The sequence below is a fragment of the Dendrobates tinctorius genome, unplaced genomic scaffold (assembly GCF_039654945.1).
Source record: "Dendrobates tinctorius isolate UK_male_01 unplaced genomic scaffold, ASM3965494v1 ptg000180l, whole genome shotgun sequence".
Taxonomy (NCBI): domain Eukaryota; kingdom Metazoa; phylum Chordata; class Amphibia; order Anura; family Dendrobatidae; genus Dendrobates; species Dendrobates tinctorius.
In genome coordinates, this window is record NW_027361847.1 from 3,096,399 (window position 1) to 3,115,488 (window position 19,090).

At 45.3% G+C, this 19,090-nt stretch overlaps 1 protein-coding gene across 4 annotated transcripts in view; it reads left to right on the plus strand.

Annotated features, from left to right (window-relative positions):
- Positions 1 to 19,090, plus strand: part of LOC141054888 (uncharacterized) — a 186,828-nt gene that overhangs the window by 71,032 nt on the left and 96,706 nt on the right. The window lies entirely within an intron of this gene.

Sequence of the window (19,090 nt, forward strand, 5' to 3'; positions counted from 1 at the left end):
TATTTTTTATATAAAATTGTTTTCAATACATAAAAGCGCCAAAACATAAAAAAATACATAAATGAGGTATCGCTGTAACCGTACTGACCCGAAGAATAAAACCGCTTTATCAATTTTACCGGACGCGGAACGGTGTAAACGCACCCCCAAAAGAAATTCATGAAATGCTGGTTTTTGTTCATTCTGTGTCCCAAAAATCGGAATAAAAAGCGATCAAAAAATGTCACGTGCCCGAAAATGGAACCAATAAAAACGTCAACTCGTCCCGCAAAAAATAAGACCTCACATGACTCGGTGGGTCAAAATACGGAAAAATTATAGCTCTCAAAATGTGGTGATGCAAAAACTATTTTTACAATAAAAAGCGTCTTTTAGCGTGTGACAGCTGCCAAACATAAAAACCGCCATAAATAGTAAATCAAACCCCCCGTTATCACCACCTTAGTTAGGGAAAAATAATAAAATTAAAAAAATATTTCCAGTTTCCCATTAGGGTTAGGGTGTTGTGAGCTCATCTGTTAATTCACCTTTTGTGTCCGAGGATCTCCCTCTTCTGGTGAAGCATGGTAGTGAGGCTGATTTGGATGAAAGAAACCAAACACCTGATCAGGTGGATTGTGACTGGGTAACAGGAACTTAAGACTGGATATAAGGCAGCCAACGCCCTTCTGAGTGGCTGGTGATTTCTCTGCTGGATTCTGGGAGACCAGTCTGATTCCTGCTTCCCAAAGATAAGTTTTTGCTCTGCTATTGAACTTATTAGTTTTGGTTTTGTTTACCTTGTTTTGGAGTCCAGCCATCCCCGGCCGGGGTTGTGCTGGATTCTTATTCCTTGATCAGTGTTCTCTTTTGTTCTGCTTTCAGAATATTCTGAGTGCTGATATAGGGTTTGAAGTCTAGTGACTTCAGGGTCCTATTTGCTTATCAGTTGTGTTGGTACTATTTTTAGCAGGGTTTTCTCGGATTGCAGACAACAGCTTTTCTGTCCTGTCCTTTTTAGTTAGCTTGGGCCCCATCGTTTGCTCAACCTATCTTTCTATCTGTGTTAGTGTTTTCATCTTGTTTCACCATCATTATATGTTGGGGGCTGCCTATTGCTTTGGGGTCTGCTCTGGGGCAGTCAGTTTTTCCCTTTTCTCTCTTTAGGCTTATTTAGATCTCCGGCTGTGACGAGGTGTCTAGGATCACCGTGGGAACACTCCACGGCTACTGCTAGTTGTGTGATAGGATTAGGGGTCTGCAATCCTCTAGTTTCCAACCTCTCTGATTTTCTGGGCTGAGCTTGTGTTTTGTTTTTTCCTCGGTGACTCAATCATAACATTAGGGCTAGGGTTAAGGTTAGGGTTAGGGCTGAGATTAGGGTTAGGGGTGTGTTAGGGTTGGAGTTAGAATTGGGGGTTTCCACCGTTTGGGCACATCAGGTGCTCTCCAAACACAACATGGCGTCTGATCTCAATTCCAGCCAATTCTGCGTTGAAAAAGTCAAATGGTGCTCCTTTCCTTCCAAGCTCTGCCATGCGCCCAAACAGTGATTTACCCCACATATGGGGTATCAGCCTACTCAGGACAAATTGCGCATCAACTTTTGGGGTCCAATTTCTCCTGTTACCCTTGGGAAAATAAAAAAATAGGGGAAAAAATATTTTTGTGGAAATAAAAAAAAGATTTTTTTATTTTTATGGCTCTACGTTATAAACTTCTGTGAAGCACTTTGGGTTCAAAGTGCTCACCACACATCTAGATAAGTTCCGTGGGGGGTCTAGTTTCCAAAATGGGGTCACTTGTGGGGAGTTTGAATAGTTTAGGCACATCAGAGGTTCTCCAAACGCGACACGACACCAGCAGACCATTCCATCAAAGTCTGCATTTCAAGACGTCACTACTTCCTTTCCAAGCCCTGACGTGTGCCCATACAGTAGTTTTCTCCCACATATGGGATATCAGCGTACTCAGTAAAAATTGGACAACAACTTTTGGGGTCCAATTTCTCTTGTTACCTTGGGAAAATAAAAAAATTTGGGAACTAAAAGATCATGCTTGTGGATAAAATGATTTTTTTATTTTCACGCCCGGGCGTTATAAACGTCTGTGAAGCACTTGGGGGTTCAAAATGCTCACTGCACATCTAGATAAGTTCCATGGGGTGTCTAGTTTCCAAATTGGGGTCACTTGTGGGGGGTTTCCACTGTTTTGGCACATCAGGGGCTTTCCAAACGCGACATGGTGTCCGATCTCAATTCCAGCCAAAAAGTCAAATGGCGCTGCTTCCCTTCCGAGCTCTGCCATGCGCCCAAATAGTGGTTTACCCCCACATGTGGGGTATCATCGTACTCAGGACAAATTGTACAAAAACGTTTGGGGTCCTGTTACCCTTGGGAAAATAAAAATTGGGGGTGAAAAGATCATTTTTTTCATTGTACGGCTGTACGTTATAAACTTCTGTGAAGCCATTTGGGGTTCAAAGTGCTCACCACATATCTAGATAAGTTCCTTGGGGGGGTCTAGTTTCCAAAATGGTGTCATTTGTGGGGGGTTTCCACTGTTTTGGCACATCAGGAGCTTTCCAAACGCGACATGACGTCCGATCTCAATTCCAGCCAAAAAAGTCAAATGGCGCTGCTTCCCTTCTGAGCTCTGTCATGCTCCCAAATAGTGATTTACCCCCCACTTGTATGGTATCAGCGTACTCAGGACAAATTGCACAATAACTATTGGGGTCCTGTTACCCTTGGGAAACTAAAGATTTTGAGTGAAAAGATCATTTTTGTGGAAAAAATATGATTTTTTCATTGTACGGCTGTACGTTATAAACTTCTGTGAAGCCATTGGGGGTTCGAAGTGCTCACCACACATCTAGATAAGTTCCTTGGGAGGGTCGTTTCCAAAATGGGGTCACTTGGGGTCACTGTTTAGACACATCAGGAGCTCCCTAAATGTGACATGGCGTCCGATCTGAATTCCAGCCAATTTTGCAGTGAAAAAGTCAAATGGCGCTCCTTCCCTTCCAAGCCCTGCCATGTGCCCAAATAGTGGTTTCCCCCCCACATATCAGGTATCGGTGTACTCAGGACACCGATATGCGTGGGTTTGGGGGTCCCATGTAACCTACCCGGTAGCTTGTTCATCCTCAGAAACCAGGTGATATCATGCTAGGGAAAGGGACTTATTAATGTATGTTTATTTGTGTTGGCAACATGATAAGCATTTAATTTTCTGTCCATGGTATATGTAGAATTTCTATGTAACCATAGTAGTTATTGATAATATGGTATTTTTTGATTTAAGGTCATGATTGTCATAACAATTGATTTGATAGACCCTAGGTTATGGTAACTAGCAGATACCTGGCATTATACTGTATGTTTGGTCTTGGGACCCATAGCATTTAACTATTTATCAAAATGACCCATTGTCTTTGTTTTGTTATTAATGTCTGGTTGTTCAGACTTTTTAATTGTTTTTAACCACAAAGTGTCTGTTTGTTGTGTCCATTAATAAAATTGATACTTTTTTCATATCTTTGTGGTGATCCCTATTTGTGTGCATATACTTTCTTCTTTTCATGTGTTTTGGTGTACTCAGGACAAATTGCACAATAACTTTTGCAGTCCAATTTCTCCTGTTACCCTTAGTAAAATTAAAAAATTGGACCTGAAGTAATTTTTTTTGTGAAAAAAAAGTTAAATGTTCATTATTTTTTTTTAAACATTCAAAAAATTTCTGTGAAGCACCTGAAGGGTTAATAAACTTCTTGAATGTGGTTTTGAGCACTTTGAGGGATGAAGTTTTTAGAATGGTGTCACTTTTGGGTATTTTCTATCATATAGACCCCTGTTATGATTGAGTCACCGAGGAGGAAAAAACAAAAATGCAAGCTCAGCCCAGAAAATCAGAGAGGTTGGAAACTAGCGGATTGCAGACCCCTAATCCTATCAAACAACTAGCAGTAGCCGTGGAGTGTTCCTACGGTGATCCTAGACACCTCGTCACAGCCGGAGATCTATTGCCTAAAGAGAGAAAAGGGAAAAACTGACTGCCCCAGAGCAGACCCCAAAGCAGTAGACAGCCCCCAACATATAATGACGGTGAAGCAAGATGAAAACCCTAACACAGATAGAAAGATAGGTTGAGCAAACGATGGGGCCCAAGCTAACTAAAAAGGACAGGACAGAAAAGCTGCTGTCTGCAATCCGAGAAAACCCTGCTAAAAATATTACCAACACAACTGATAAGCAAAAAGGACCTTGTAGTCACTAGACTTCAAACCCTGTATCGGCACTCAGAATATTCTGAAAGCAGAGCAAAAGAGAACACTGATCAAGGAATAAGAATCCAGCACACCCCCAGCCGGGGATGGCTGAACTCCAAAACAAGGTAAACAAAACCAAAACTAATAAGTTCAATAGCAGAGCAAAAACTTATCTTTGGGAAGCAGAAATCAGACTGGTCTCCAAGAATCCAGCAGAGAAATCACCAGCCACTCAGAAGGGCGTCGGCTGCCTTATATCCAGTCTGAAGTTCCTGTTACCCAGTCACAATCCACCTGATCAGGTGTTTGGTTTTTTTCATCCAAATCAGCCTCACTACCTTCCTTAACCAGAAGAGGGAGATCCTCGGACACAAAAGGTGAATGAACAGATGAGCTCACAACAGTACCTCCCCCTTGAGGAGGGGTCACCGAACCCTCATCCAAGCCACCAGGCCGATCAGGATGAGCCCGATGAAAAGCACGCACCAATCTTTCGGCATGAATATCAGAGGCAGAGACCCAGGAATTATCCTGACCATAACCCTTCCACTTAACCAAATACTGGAGTCTCCGTCTAGCCAGACGGGAATCCAGTATCTTTTCTACCTCATATTCCATGTTACCTTCAACCAACACAGGATCAGGAGGTGCCGCCATAGGAACCACTGGTTCAAAAAACCTCTTCAACAAGGACTTATGAAACACATTATGAATCTTAAATGTAACAGGAAGAGCCAACTGAAAAGAGACCGAATTAATAATCTCCAATCTTGTAAGGTCCAATAAATCTAGGTTTAAACTTTGGAGAAGCCACCTTCATAGAGATATTCTTTGATGACAACCAGACCATATCACCCACCTTAAACCGGGGACCAATGGTCCTATGCCGGTTAGAAAACCGCTGGGCCTTTTCCTGGGAAAGAGACAACTTATCCACCACTTGGTCCCAAATCTGCTGCATTCTTTCTACCACAGCGTCAACCCCTGGACAGGCAGAAGACTCCACCTGCCCTGGAGAAAATCGAGGATGAATCCCAAAGTTACAGAAAAAGGGTGACATCAAAGTGGCAGAACTAGCTCTATTATTTAAAGCAAATTCGGCCAAGGGTAAAAATGAGACCCAATCATCCTGATCAGCAGATATAAAACATCTCAAATAAGCCTCCAAAGTCTGGTTTGTTCTCTCCGTCTGCCCATTGGTCTGAGGGTGAAATGCAGAGGAGAAGGACAACTGAATTCCCAACTTGGAACAAAAGGTCCTCCAGAATCTAGAGACAAACTGAACTCCTCTGTCTGATTCAATGTTCTAAGGAATTCCGTGTAAGCGAACCACCTGTTGCAAAAACAAGGGCACCAACTCTGAGGAAGATGGCAACTTAGGGAGTGGTACAAGATGGACCATCTTAGAGAATCTATCACAGATCACCCAGATAAGTCATCCTCTGAGAGACAGGCAGATCAGAAATAAAATCCATTGAAATATGGGTCCATGGCCTCCTGGGCACCGGCAAGGGCATCAACAACCCACTAGAACGAGAACAAGGCTTAGATCGGGAGCAAGTCCCACAGGACTGCACAAAATTTCTGACATCACGAGACAAGGCAGGCCACCAAAAAGACCGACTCACCAAATCTCTAGTACCAAAAATACCTGGATGACCAGCCAACGCGGAGCAATGAACCTCAGACATCACTTTCCTCCTCCACTGGTCAGGAACATACAACCTACCACTGGGACAACGCTCAGGCTTATCCTTCTGAAACTTCTCCAGAGCATGTCTCAAATCGGGCGAGATGGCAGAAAGAACCACCCCCTCACCTAAGATGGTAGCAGGCTTGGTCACAATAGGAGAATCAGCCAAAAAACTCCTAGAGAGGGCATCAGCCTTAACGTTCTTAGTGCCCGGAAGAAAGGAGACCACAAAATCAAAACGCGTGAAAAACAAGGCCCACCTGGCCTGTCTCGGATTCAAGCGTTTAGCCGACTCAAGGTAGATCAAATTCTTGTGGTCAGTGAGGACCACAACTTGATGTCTAGCTCCCTCCAACCAATGTCTCCACTCCTCAAATGCCCACTTCATGGCCAACAGTTCTCGATTCCCCACATCATAGTTGCGTTCCGAAGGAGAGCTCTTTCGGGAAAAGAAGGCACAGGGGTTCATTTTAGATGTTACAGGATCCTTTTGGGACAAAACAGCTCCTGCACCAGTCTCTGAATCATCCACCTCCACCTGAAATGGAAGTGGGACATCGGGTTGTCGCAAAACCGGAGAAGAAGTGAACCTCCGCTTCAGCTCCTGAAAAGAAGAAACAGCCTCTGGAGACCAATTCAGCAAATCAGCGCCCTTCTTAGTCAAATCAGTCAATGGTTTGGCAATAACAGAAAAATTGGCTATAAACTTACGATAAAAATTAGCAAACCCCAAAAACTTCTGGAGAGCCTTCAAAGAAGTGAGCTGAACCCAATCATAAATGGCCTGTACCTTGGCCGGGTCCTTTTCAATAGTTGGCGGAGACAAAATAAATCCCAAAAATGAAATCCTCCTGCACACCAAAAAGACATTTCGATCCCTTAACATACAGGGAGTTTTCCCTCAAAATCCAGAACACAGTCCGAACATGTTCCACATGAGAGTCCCAATCCCTGGAAAAGATCAAAATATCATCCAAATAGATGACAAGAAACTTATCCACAAAGTCCCGGAAAATATCATTCATGAAGCACTGGAAGACAGAAGGGGCGTTAGTGAGCCCAAAAGGCATCACCAGGTACTCAAAATGTCCCTCCGGAGTATTAAACGCTATCTTCCATTCATCCCCATGCTTAGTGCGAATAAGATTATACTCCCCCCTGAGGTCAAGCTTGGTAAACCAGCAAGCACCTTTAACTCTGGAGAATAGATCAGAAATCAGGGGTAACGGATACTGATATTTAACAGTAATTTTGTTGAGGGCACGATAATCAATACAAGGTCTTAATGAGCCATCCTTTTTGGCTACAAAAAAAAAACCGGCACCCAAGGGTGACGAGGATGGTCTAATATGACCCTTCTCCAACGCTTCCTTAATATAGGATCGCATAGCCTCGTGCTCGGGTACAGATAAATTGAAGAGTCGACCCCCCGAGGTCAAGCTTGGTAAACCAGCAAGCACCGTCAACTCTAAAAAATAGGTCAGAAATCAGGGGTAATGGATGCTGATATTTAACAGTAATTTTGTTAAGGGAGCGATAGTCAATACAGGGCCTTAATGAACCATCCTTATTGGCCACAAAAAAAAAACAGCACCCAAGGGTGAAGAGGGTGGAGTGAATTTCAATTGACGGATTATTATACACACAAAAAAATAGTAAGCAGTAGAGGCGCCGCACGCAGGCTGTAGCCGGCAAGGTGCAGAGGATCTGAAGAAGGAATCAGCCGATTCCGAAACGTGTTGGACAGTTTTGTGAGCTTCTTCGCTTTCCATATCCAGTCACCTGAGCAATCACGTGACTGTGACGTCATGCAAGGTCCTGCAGCTCCTCTACACCTTGTCGGCTACAGCCTGCGTGCGGCGCCTCTACTGCTTACTAGCTGAGGCTGTTACACCGCAGGCAGTACGTCTGTCTCCGGCAGGGACAGCGTCCAATACCCTGAGCATCAATACTGCCTTCTTGGAACTGGTGTTCAAACCTACGGATCTTCAACAGGATATCACTATTTTTTAGTTGGACTTCATTCACCACAGGACCTGTTCTGGGAAGTATTTAATCGTATGTGCACTTCAGCTCCAGTTTCAAGGTAATTCATCATTCCCCGGATTTACTTTGCAAATTTTCTGGAGGAATTTTTTATTTTTTTGTGTGTATAATAATCCGTCAATTGGAATTCACTCCTTCATTGGGCGTTCGATCAATCCATGCCGATTAGCGGTTCTTCACCTTTTTTTGTGTCGGAGATCCCCCCCCCCCCCCCCTTTTTTTGTGTTTGAGTTCACCTCATATACAGATTCTACTCTTAAGCGCAAATATTAAATACATATTTTCTAGTTTAATATGTGAAATGTTACTTATTAAGTTTTCTGTGTGCCAAATCTCTGTGATTTAAGGGCATAAAAATTCAAAGTTGGAAAATTGCGAAATTTACACCAAATTTCTGTTTTTTTCACAAATAAACGCAAGTTATATGAATTAAATTTTACCACTAACATGAAGTACAATATGTAACGAGAAAACAATGTCAGAATCACCGGGATCCATGGAAGTGTTCCAGAGTTATTACCTCATAAAGGGACAGTGGTCAGAATTGTAAAAATTGGCCCGGGCATTAACGTGCAAACCACCCTTGGGGGTAAAGGGGTTAAGGCTCCTGAAGGTGTGAAAATGACCTTTGCAAAGTATATAGAGTTTCTGACTGGCAACTTTCTTCCATGGTATAAAAATCAGAAATGTGCCTTCAGGAGCAAAATCCTCTTCATGCATGAGAAACTCATGGTGTGGCCACCATCTTCCCCTGACCTCAACCCTGTAGAGAACCTTTGGAGTATCATCAAGCAAAAGATCTATGAGGGTGGGGGGCAGTTCACATCCAAACAGCAGCTCTGGGAGGCTATTCTGACTTCATACAAAGAAATCCAAGCAGAAACTCTCCAAAAACTCACAAGTTCAATCGATGCAAGAATTGTGAAGGTGATATCAAAGAAGGGTTCCTATGTTACCATGTAACTTGGCCTGTTAGGATGTTTTGGAGTTAAATAGCTTTTTTGTTCAGTCATTTGCACCGACCATTTAGGGAAATCAGAGAAAAATATCAGTTGCATAATAATTTTGAACATGGTGTAGTTCCATTGCCCTGGTGTATAACATACAACCCCTCTACACATATCAGTTCAAATGGGAGTTGACGGGTAAATAAATCCTGGAGGGGCGTCCTTAAAGTGGTGACACGAGCAAAACAGACCAGATTCTAAAATGTGTTATTATGTCAAAATGAAAAAATAAAGCACATTTGTGAAGGATGGGGGGGATTTAATGACCGCTTACAATCCTCCTGAAAATGTGTAGCTGTAACAGGATACAGTTCATAGAAGAAATTCACACCCTAGCCAGTATCAAACTACAACAGGAAGACCTCCTGCGGAGCCCATGCTGTGTAACTTCTTTGTTGTTGACAGATAGGATTTCATTAGGAGAATATGAACTTACTGTACATCCTAGCCACACACCGATTAGGTTTTCAAGATCTGTGGAACAGGCCGAACGTCTTCCAGGGTCCCGATCCGTTCTAGCATCCCAGGGTACGGAGTTGCATAGAATGGATAATAGGAGCCAGGTAGCAAAGTTACATGGACTCCTGAGGCAGAGAACACCTTTGTGTTTTTAAAACAGGCTTTGCTCCAGTGTTGCATCGACCAGACAATAATAAGCAGTTCTTGTCGGAAGTAGATGCTTCTTCGTCAGGATCCGACTACGCCAAAACCGCCTCCCTAGCATCGTCCATTAAGGAGTTATGACTAGTGTTGAGCGAATTTGCTCCGGTCCCTGCTTATTTGGCAAGCTATAGCGCTTACTGAATAAGCTGCAGAGGGAACCCGGCTTCCTTGATCGCACTGGCTGATCAGCTGTTCGGCTCCGCAGCCGCATGAAAAACTGCACCCCTCAAGGTACTCAAAACCACATTAAAAAAGTTGATTGACCCTTCAGGGGCTTCAAAGGAATTTTTGGAATGTGGAAGGAAAAAATAAACATTTACTTTTTTCACAAAAAAAATTTCCTTTAGACCTAATTGTTCTATTGCTTTCACAAGGGTAACAGGAGAAAAGGGACCATGCGTTTTGTTGTGCAATTTCTCCTGAGCATGTCGATACCTCATATGTGGGGGAAATCTACTGTTTGGATGCACAGCAGGGCTCGGAAGGGAAGGAGCACCGTTTGACTGTTTGAATGTATAATATGCTGGAATAAGTTGCTGTCGCCATGTCTTGTTTGGAGAGCCCCTGATGTGCTTAAACAGTGGAAACCCCCCACAAGTGACACCATTTTGGAAACTAGACCCCTTAGGGAACTTATTTAGATGTGTATTGAGCACCTTGAGCCCACAGGTGCTTCACTGAAGTTTATAGCGTAGAGCTGTGGAAATAAAAAAAAAAATCACATTTTTCCCAAATCTTTTTTAGCTCCATGTTTTGCATTTTCACAAGGGTAACATGAGCAATTGCGCCATACAAATTGTTGTACAAATTCTCCTGAGTGAGCCGATACCCCATATGTGGGGGAATACTACTGTTTGGGTGCACATCAGGGCTCGGAAGGTAAGGAGCGCCGATCGTGGGCATTGCTGCGGGATGTCAGCTGTCACATACAGCTGACACCCGCACGGGATTGCCGCGACCCTCAGCGTGAGGCCACGGCGATCGCAGTGCCGTGCTAGTACAGTTCTGGGCACAAATGCACCTCCCGCAGAGCAGTACTAGTGCGGCGAAGGTCGCAATGGGGTTAGTATGCTTGGATACAGCACTCTGTGAACAGCCGATTTCTTTAGCAATGACCTTTTGTGGCTTCCCCTCCTTGTGGAGTGTGTCAGTGACTGCCTTTTGGACATCTCAGGTCAGCAGTCTTCCCCATGATTGTGGAGCTACTGAAACAGACTAAGGAGCCTTTGCAGGTGTTTATTGCTAATTATTCTAATTTACTGAGATAATGACTTTTGGGTTTTCATTGGCTGTAAGCCATAATCATCAACATTAACAGAAATAAACACGTGAAATAGATCACTCTGTGTGTAATGACTCTATAGAATAGAGGAGATTCACTGTTTGTATTGAAGGACTGAAATAAATTAGCTTTTTGATTATATTCTTTTGTGAGAAGCAAATGTGTAGGTGTATGTATATGCGCATGTACTTGTCACGTATGGTCCTAGTTGTATACACTTCACTGCTTAGGTACAAGGTATATAAGAAAATAGTAAATAATAGGACAAAAAGATAAATAATCTTATCAACTTATTACATATAGATAGGTCTTTTCTCCCATTTTTTTAATCTGCTATCTTTTGAGAGAAAGGAGAGCAGAAAAATAATATTGGAGGGAGAGAGCGGGGCTGTGGAGGGACAGCGGGACACGGATGTAGAGCGCGGCTGCGGAGGGATACAACGGGACGGCGGGTGGAGAGTGGGGCTGCGGAAGGAGAGAGCATGATGGCGAGTGGAGAGCAGGGCTGTTAAGGAAGAGAGCGGGACCCACAGTTAAGTACTATGGCCGGGCTCATCAGCTAGTAATACTATAAAAAAGAAAACTTTATTGACACAAAATGGTTAAAACATAAGTAAACATAAGTAAAAACACAAAATCCCCTCCTCCCATGCTCATAAAGATGATGCCAATTCTAGTATATGCCTATAGAAAATACTTTTGGCACTCTAAGACAAACAACAATAATATTCATAAACATGTAGATCCATGTGACCGGTCATGCATACTGGTGGCGTGATGGCTGGGGGTGGATGACAGGCGAGAGTGGCGATTCATGTATGCACCGATAGTCCGATCTGATTGGCTAACCACTGGCCATGTGACCAGGGTTCACAGGGTTATTAGATCCCGCAGGACTTCCTTCTACAGCTACTTCCAAACCATGACAAAGCTATGAAATTAAACAGAGAAACGTGCATTGGGGATTTTTTGCATTTCTGTTTGGGACTCTCCATAGCATGGGTAAGATGTGGTCACTATCTGGCCTCATTTAAATGTTTTTGATGTTATGGTCTGTGGAGGAGTTATAAATGTTAAGGTGATATACACACGTGGTCAAAATTGTTGGTACCCCTTGTTTATTGAGAGAAAAACAGACATTGGTCACAGAAAACAAATGAAAATGAGCAAATGAAAGTCAGTCATTGCTTTTCATCCATGCTTACATAGAATTTGAAAAAAAAAATTAAAACTCATGAAATAGGTCTGGACAGAAATGATGGTTCCTTAACTTAATATTTTGTTGCAAAACCTTTTGAGGCATTCACTGCAATCAAACGATTCATGTAACTGTCAATGAGACTTCTGCATTTTTCCACAGGTGTTTTGGACACTCCTCAAGAGCAAACTGCTCCAGTTGTCTCGTGTGTGAAGGTTGCCTTTTCCAGAGGGCATGTTTCAGCTCTTTCCAAAGATGCTCAATAGGATTTAGGTCCGGGCTCATAGAAGGCCACTTCAGAATAGCCCAGTGTTTTCCTCTTAGCCATTCTTGGGTGTTTTTAGCTGTGTGTTTTGGGTCATTATCCTGTTGCAAGACCCATAACCTGCAACTGAGACCAAGCTTCTGACACTGGGCAGCACATTTCTATCTAGAATCCCTTGATAGTCTTGAGATTTCATTGTACCCTGCACAGATTCTAGACACCCTGTGCCAGATACAGCAAAGCAGCCCCAGAACATAGCCGAACCTCCTCCATGTTTCACAGTAGGGACAGTGTTCTTTTCTTGATATGCTTCATTTTTTCCATCTGTGAACATAGAGCTGATGTGTCTTGCCAAAAAGTTCCATTTTGTCTTTTCTGTCCATAGGACACTCTGCCAGAAGCTGTGTGGCTTGTCAACATGTAGTTTGGCAAATTCCAGTCTGGCTTTTTTATGATTTTTTTTTTTTTTTTCAACAATGGCGTCCTCCTTGGTTGTCTCCTATAAAGTCCACTTTGGCTCATACAATGATGGATGGTGCGATCTAACACTGATGTTCCCTGAGCTTGAAGTTCACCTTAATCTGTTTAGAAGTTTTTCTGGGTTCTTTTGTTGCCATTCGTATTATCCATCTCTTTGATTTGTCATCAGTTTTTCTCCTGCGGCAACGTCCAGGGAGGTCGGCTACAGTCCCATGGAGCTTAAATTTTTGAATAATATCTGCAGCTGTAGTCACAGGAACATCGAGCTGCTTGGAAATGGTCTTATAACTTTTACCTGTAACATGTTTGACTATAATTTTCTTTCTAATCTCCTGAGACAACTCTTTCCTTCGCTTCCTCTGGTCCATGTTAAGTGTGATACACACCATGTCACCACACAGCAGAGTGAGTATCTGTAGCCTCTATACAGGCCGCTCACTGACTCCAAGATTGTAGACCCCTGTGATGCTAATTAGTGGACACACCGCGGTTTAACATGTCCCTTCTGTCACATTATTTTCAAGGCTACCACCATTTCTGCCAAGGCCTATTTCATGAGTTTTGAATTTTATTTATTTTTTTTTAAATTCTGTGGAAGCATGGCTGAGAAGCAATGTCGGACTTTCATTTGTTCATTTTCATATATTTTTGATTTATTACGTTTGTCAGATTCAGGTTATTTCTGTGACCATTGTGGGTTTTCCTGTCATTAAACGAGGGGTACCGACAATTTTGACCATGTGTGTATGTATGTGCACACTAAATAAATAGGACATTTTCGTCTTTCTCCTCCCCCACCCATTTATATTATTGACCCATTCTCCATTCTGCTGGTGCATTGCCCTCTTTTTGTATTGTTACTTGTTTGTTCATCTTTTTATGAGTCATCTGACTTCTTATATGTTTTTTGTATTATTAATAAAGGAAATTTTTAGCCTTAAAACTCTAATTTGTTCTCCTTTTTCTATATGACCGGGAAGTGGCTTTTGAGCATATTTGCTTATTTATGGTTTATTATGGCCTGAGATCTATTTACCTTTATGTGCCTGGTTGTTGTGTTTTTAGCATCTAGACTGTGGACTGATAGCGGTTGTGTCACACACAACCCTATAATATGAGCACATTTTACCACTTTATCCTCCTTGTGTAACTTGGATAAGATCCCACTGCGCTTTTTCAATTCTTTTTCTTAATACCGGTACTTTATCGGTCGTCCATGACAGCACCACCTGAGAGAGGGGATCCGCCCTTCAGGAACAGGAAACCTACAGATACAAAAGGGCGGCACCTCTCCCACGCATCAGTTGGTTTCCTGTTCCTAGAGGACGGGACTTCCTTCAGATCGTCCATCATGGAGTCGCCGAGGGATTCCCAGGCCGGCTGACCGACCCAGGTAGCAAGGGGGTCTCCTACCTCGGTCAAGCTCGGGTCCCTGGAAGCGTCACGGTGGGGCCGGGTAGGTCACCACGACGGTGGTGAGAGCAGGTGGAGCCAGGGGTCCGGTGGACAGCAGCCTCCATATTGCCGCACCAGGAGGTATGTATGTCCCGGGCCCCTCCTGGTGCGCTCTCCCCATGGTCCGCTCTCTCTCTTCCGGCCGGGCCGGCGGTGGCGCCCGGTCGGCGGGTGCAGGCGGCGCGCGTGGGGGCTGTGGCTTTGCCTGAGCCGGGGGCGCCGTGCCGGCTCCTTCTGCGCATCCCCCGCAGGCCTCAGACGGGCGGCGGAAGTGACGCGGCGGAGGGGGCGGTGCCGGGGACGCCGAAACAGGAAGTCGGGTGCCGGCCGGCTTCCGGCGCGCACCGCGTGTGCACGGCGGTACTGGGCGGCGCGCGGGGGGCGAGGGGGGATGACCGGAGCTTGCGGGGGGGTCCCGGGTGGGAGGTGCGCGCCAGAACCCTGCTGACCCGGACAGGGAGGCCTTAAAAGGCAGGAGGTGACGCTGCTGGGGTGCTTCTGAAGGCCCAGCGATGGATACGACAGAAGCCCCCATAGAGCAGCTGGACGAGGTGCAGGAGCACCCACAGAAACACGCCACAGTGAAACCACATGCGAGTGGCCAGCAGAAGAAGGAATGGACGGGCGAACAAAGCCACAGAAGTTCCTCCAGGCTAAAGGACCCTCCTGCCTCCCTCTGTGATCCGGTACCTGCCTCATCTGCATGGGTAAGAGATCTCCGTGAATGTACCCTGATGCAGTGTTCCCTTATGTTTTTTTCGCAGGGGAGGAAAGCTACGGGAAAACAGAAGCACAGGGAATGTGCTCTCTGTAGTTGCCCCTTGCCGGACGGCCACCCTAAAAAATTGTGTCAGCCATGCGTGAGACAAACGGTAGGGGTGGAAGGGGACGTTGGCCCTGGGGTAGATTGACAGGCCCTTACACTCTCCCCCGTCCATACAGGTAGCGGAAGAAACGCCGGACTTCACCACAAGCCTGAGGGACATAATCAGGACAGAGATAAAGGCCCTATCTAAAAAGGATTCCTCTAGGGGAAGAGAATGTAGTTTCTCAGGTTCAGAGTCCTCGACCGCCCTAAGGATCGATGACTCTTCAGATTCCCCGGCCTCCACTTCGTCTTCTTCGGAGGAAGACTCGAGTCGATTCTGCTTCCCCTTAGACCAGATGGATAAGCTAGTTAAAGCAATAAGGTCTACCATGGGGGTAGCAGACACAAAACCGGAACTTTCAGCTCAGGACGTGATGTTCGGGGGTCTAGATCCCAGGAAGCGGAAGGCCTTTCCATTAAATGATAAGGTCCAGAGCCTAATAGATAGGGAATGGAAGAGACCTGAAAAAAGAGGCTCCTTACCTCCGGCCTTCAAGCGGAGGTACCCGGTTGACGACCCAGTGGTAAACAGATGGGATAAGGCCCCTAAACTGGACGCGGCAGTAGCCAAAGCCTCCAAAAAATCCTCCATTCCCTTCGACGACATGGCCTCCTTAAAAGACCCGCTAGATAAGAAAGCAGACTCCTTTTTGAAGGGAACTTGGGAGATGTCAGCAGGTGCTCTAAGACCAGCGATAGCTGCCACATGTACGGCCAGATCCATGATGGTCTGGCTAGACCAATTGGATTCCCAACTAAAGGATGGAGTCTCAAGTGCTTCTATCCGGAAAACGCTGCCAATCATCCAAAGTGCGGCAGATTTTTTGGCTGATGCTTCAGCGGACTCTGCGAGGATGGCAGCCAGAACTGCGAGTTTATCTAACGCAGCTCGAAGGGCCCTTTGGTTAAAATGCTGGCCGGGAGATATCCAGGCCAGATCACGACTCTGCTCCATTCCATATGAGGGTGAATATCTGTTTGGCCCAGTCTTGGATGAACTCTTAGAGAAAGCCGGGGATGATAAAAAGAAGTTCCCCAGTCTACCGAATCCTTCTTACAGACGTCCCTTTACCAGGAAAGGCTATTTCCGTAGAAGGCCGTCCAGAGATCAGGGCAGATGGGAGGACAAAAGAAGGAGAGGTACAGGTTTCATGTTCGGAGGAGGGGGGCGTCAAGAAGGTCCAGCACGGGACACTAAAAAACCGCCCCAATGACTAGTTGCTCCGGTAGGGGGGAGACTAGCTGCCTTCTACCCAGCCTGGTCCTTGATTTCCAATAGTAAATGGATACTGGGGGTGATAGCTGCGGGTCTACGCCTAGAATTTGCCCGGGTCCCCCAAGATCGATTTAAAGTCACCCCGCTCAGGTCTTCCACACCAGAACAAGCTGCCCTGGAGGCCGAGGTGCATTATCTCTGCCGTAAGAGGGTCCTAACGGTGGTCCCAGAGGGAGAAACGGGGAAAGGGTTTTACTCCCCCCTGTTCCTGGTCCGCAAACCAGACGGGTCCTTCAGGACTATAATAAATCTTAAATCCCTCAACGAATTCCTGGTCATACGCCCGTTTAAGATGGAGACAATTAAATCAACAATAAAATTACTGTTTCAAAACTGTTTTATGGTGGTGTTAGATTTAAAAGATGCTTACTACCATATTCCCATTCATGCAGCTCATCAGCGGTTTCTCAGAGTGGCGGTTCAGCTGGATGGGTCAGTCCAACATTTCCAATATGCGGCCCTCCCCTTTGGGGTGGCAGTCGCTCCCTGTGTGTTTACCAAAGTAGTAGCGGAAGTTATGGCCCATCTACGTGAATCAGACATTCTTGTTATCCCCTACTTAGATGACTTCCTGATCGTAGGGAAAACAGCAGAACATTGTCTGGAACAGCTACAAAGGGCAATGTCTGCCCTAGAGGGGTTAGGATGGCTGCTTAACATTAAAAAGTCTCAGTTACAGCCGGTGAGAGTCCAACAATTCTTGGGCCTGATCCTAGACTCTGAGAAACAGGAATGCCGTCTGCCCCCGGAGAAGCTTGTTCGCCTACACTATCAGGTCCTGAATGCTTCCAATAACCCTACCATGTCCCTCAGGAAAGCCATGTCCCTTCTGGGTTCCCTCTCGTCCTGTATCCCGGCAGTCCAGTGGGCACAGTTTCATACAAGAAAACTGCAGGGCGAGGTCTTAAGGCATCAGAGAATCCTTGAGGGTTACTTAGAGGGCCAGCTAACCTTGTCCCGAAACACAAGGGAGTCCCTAGAGTGGTGGCTTGTCAAGGATAATTTATCCAAAGGGGTCCCCTGGGAGTATGACATATCCCGCATAATCACCACGGATGCTAGCCCTTCCGGTTGGGGGGCTCATATGGGTGAGATTCTGGTACAGGGCCATCAGATAGAAATGTCATCTAATCTGAAAGAGTTGACAGCGGTAGAGCAGGCAGCTAAGGAGCTACTTGTGTATCTACAGGGCCATCATGTGCGAGTGTTCTCCGACAATCAGGTCACCGTGGCTTATATCAACCACCAAGGCGGGACTCGTTCCAAACCCCTGATGAATGTGGCAGAACGGCTGTTCCGGCTAGCAGAGAAGCATTTTCAATCTTTAACAGCTCTACATATAAAAGGGAAGGAAAATATCACAGCAGATTTCCTAAGCCGCAATCCACTAAAACAAGGAGAATGGTCCCTAAGCACCTCCATCTTCGACCTGATTGTGCAAAAATGGGGACAACCAGAGGTAGACCTCTTCGCTACCAGGGAAAACAGAAAATTAAAACAATTTTGCTCCCTAAATCCCAGAGAGAACCCCCTGGTGGTAGATGCCTTTCTGATAAAGTGGGACTTCGGGCTAGCATACGCCTTCCCTCCCCTATCCCTACTACCCCTGGTGATGAAGAAAATCAGGAGAGACAGAGCAAGGGTGATAGTTATCGCTCCATTTTGGCCCAGGAGGGCTTGGTTTTCTTGCCTCAGGACCATGTCGGTGTCTGACCCTTGGGTCCTTCCGGACATCCCGGATCTCCTATTCCAGGGCCCAGTGTTTCATCCTCAGGTGGCTGGCCTACATCTGACGGCGTGGAGTTTGAACGGACACTGCTGAGAGAAAAAGTCTTCTCCCCAGACCTGATTAACACCCTACTTAAAAGTAGAAAAGTCATCACTACCAAAATCTATGTCAGAATTTGGAAAAAATTCCTGCAGAACTCTGGAGTGGTCGCTGGCGCTTCAGCACCTGTAAACCAAATCTTAGAGATTCTTCAGAAAGGTCTGGATATGGGGCACTTCACTAGTACCCTTAAAGTACAGGTATCAGCCTTGGGGGCCCTCTTTAGCTGCAACATCGCGGGTAATTACTGGATCAGTAGATTCATTAAGGCAGCAGGTAGATCCAGGCCAATAACGAAAGATAGATTCATGCCATGGGACTTGAACCTAGTCCTCACGGCTATGACAGAAGCCCCATTCGAACCTATCTCATCAGCTTCCATAAAGAACCTGTCCCTCAAAGTAGCCTTCCTGGTAGCTCTAACCTCAGCTCGTAGGGTAAGCGACATCCAGGCATTATCTAGACATCCTCCTTATATACAGTTCAAGGATGATAGGGTAATACTCAGACCTGATCCGGCGTATTTACCTAAGGTAGTTTCCAGCTTTCATAGGACACAGGAGATAGTCCTTCCATCGTTCCTCCCTAATCCAGCTAATGAGAAGGAAGAGAAACTTCACACCTTGGATGTTAGGAAATGCCTCATAGAATATCTGGCAGTTACCGATCCCTGGAAAAAAGATAATGCCCTGTTTGTCCCCCATCAAGGCCCTAGGAAAGGTTGTAGAGCGTCAAAAAGTACACTAGCCAGGTGGGTTAGAGAAGCGATCTCAATAGCAT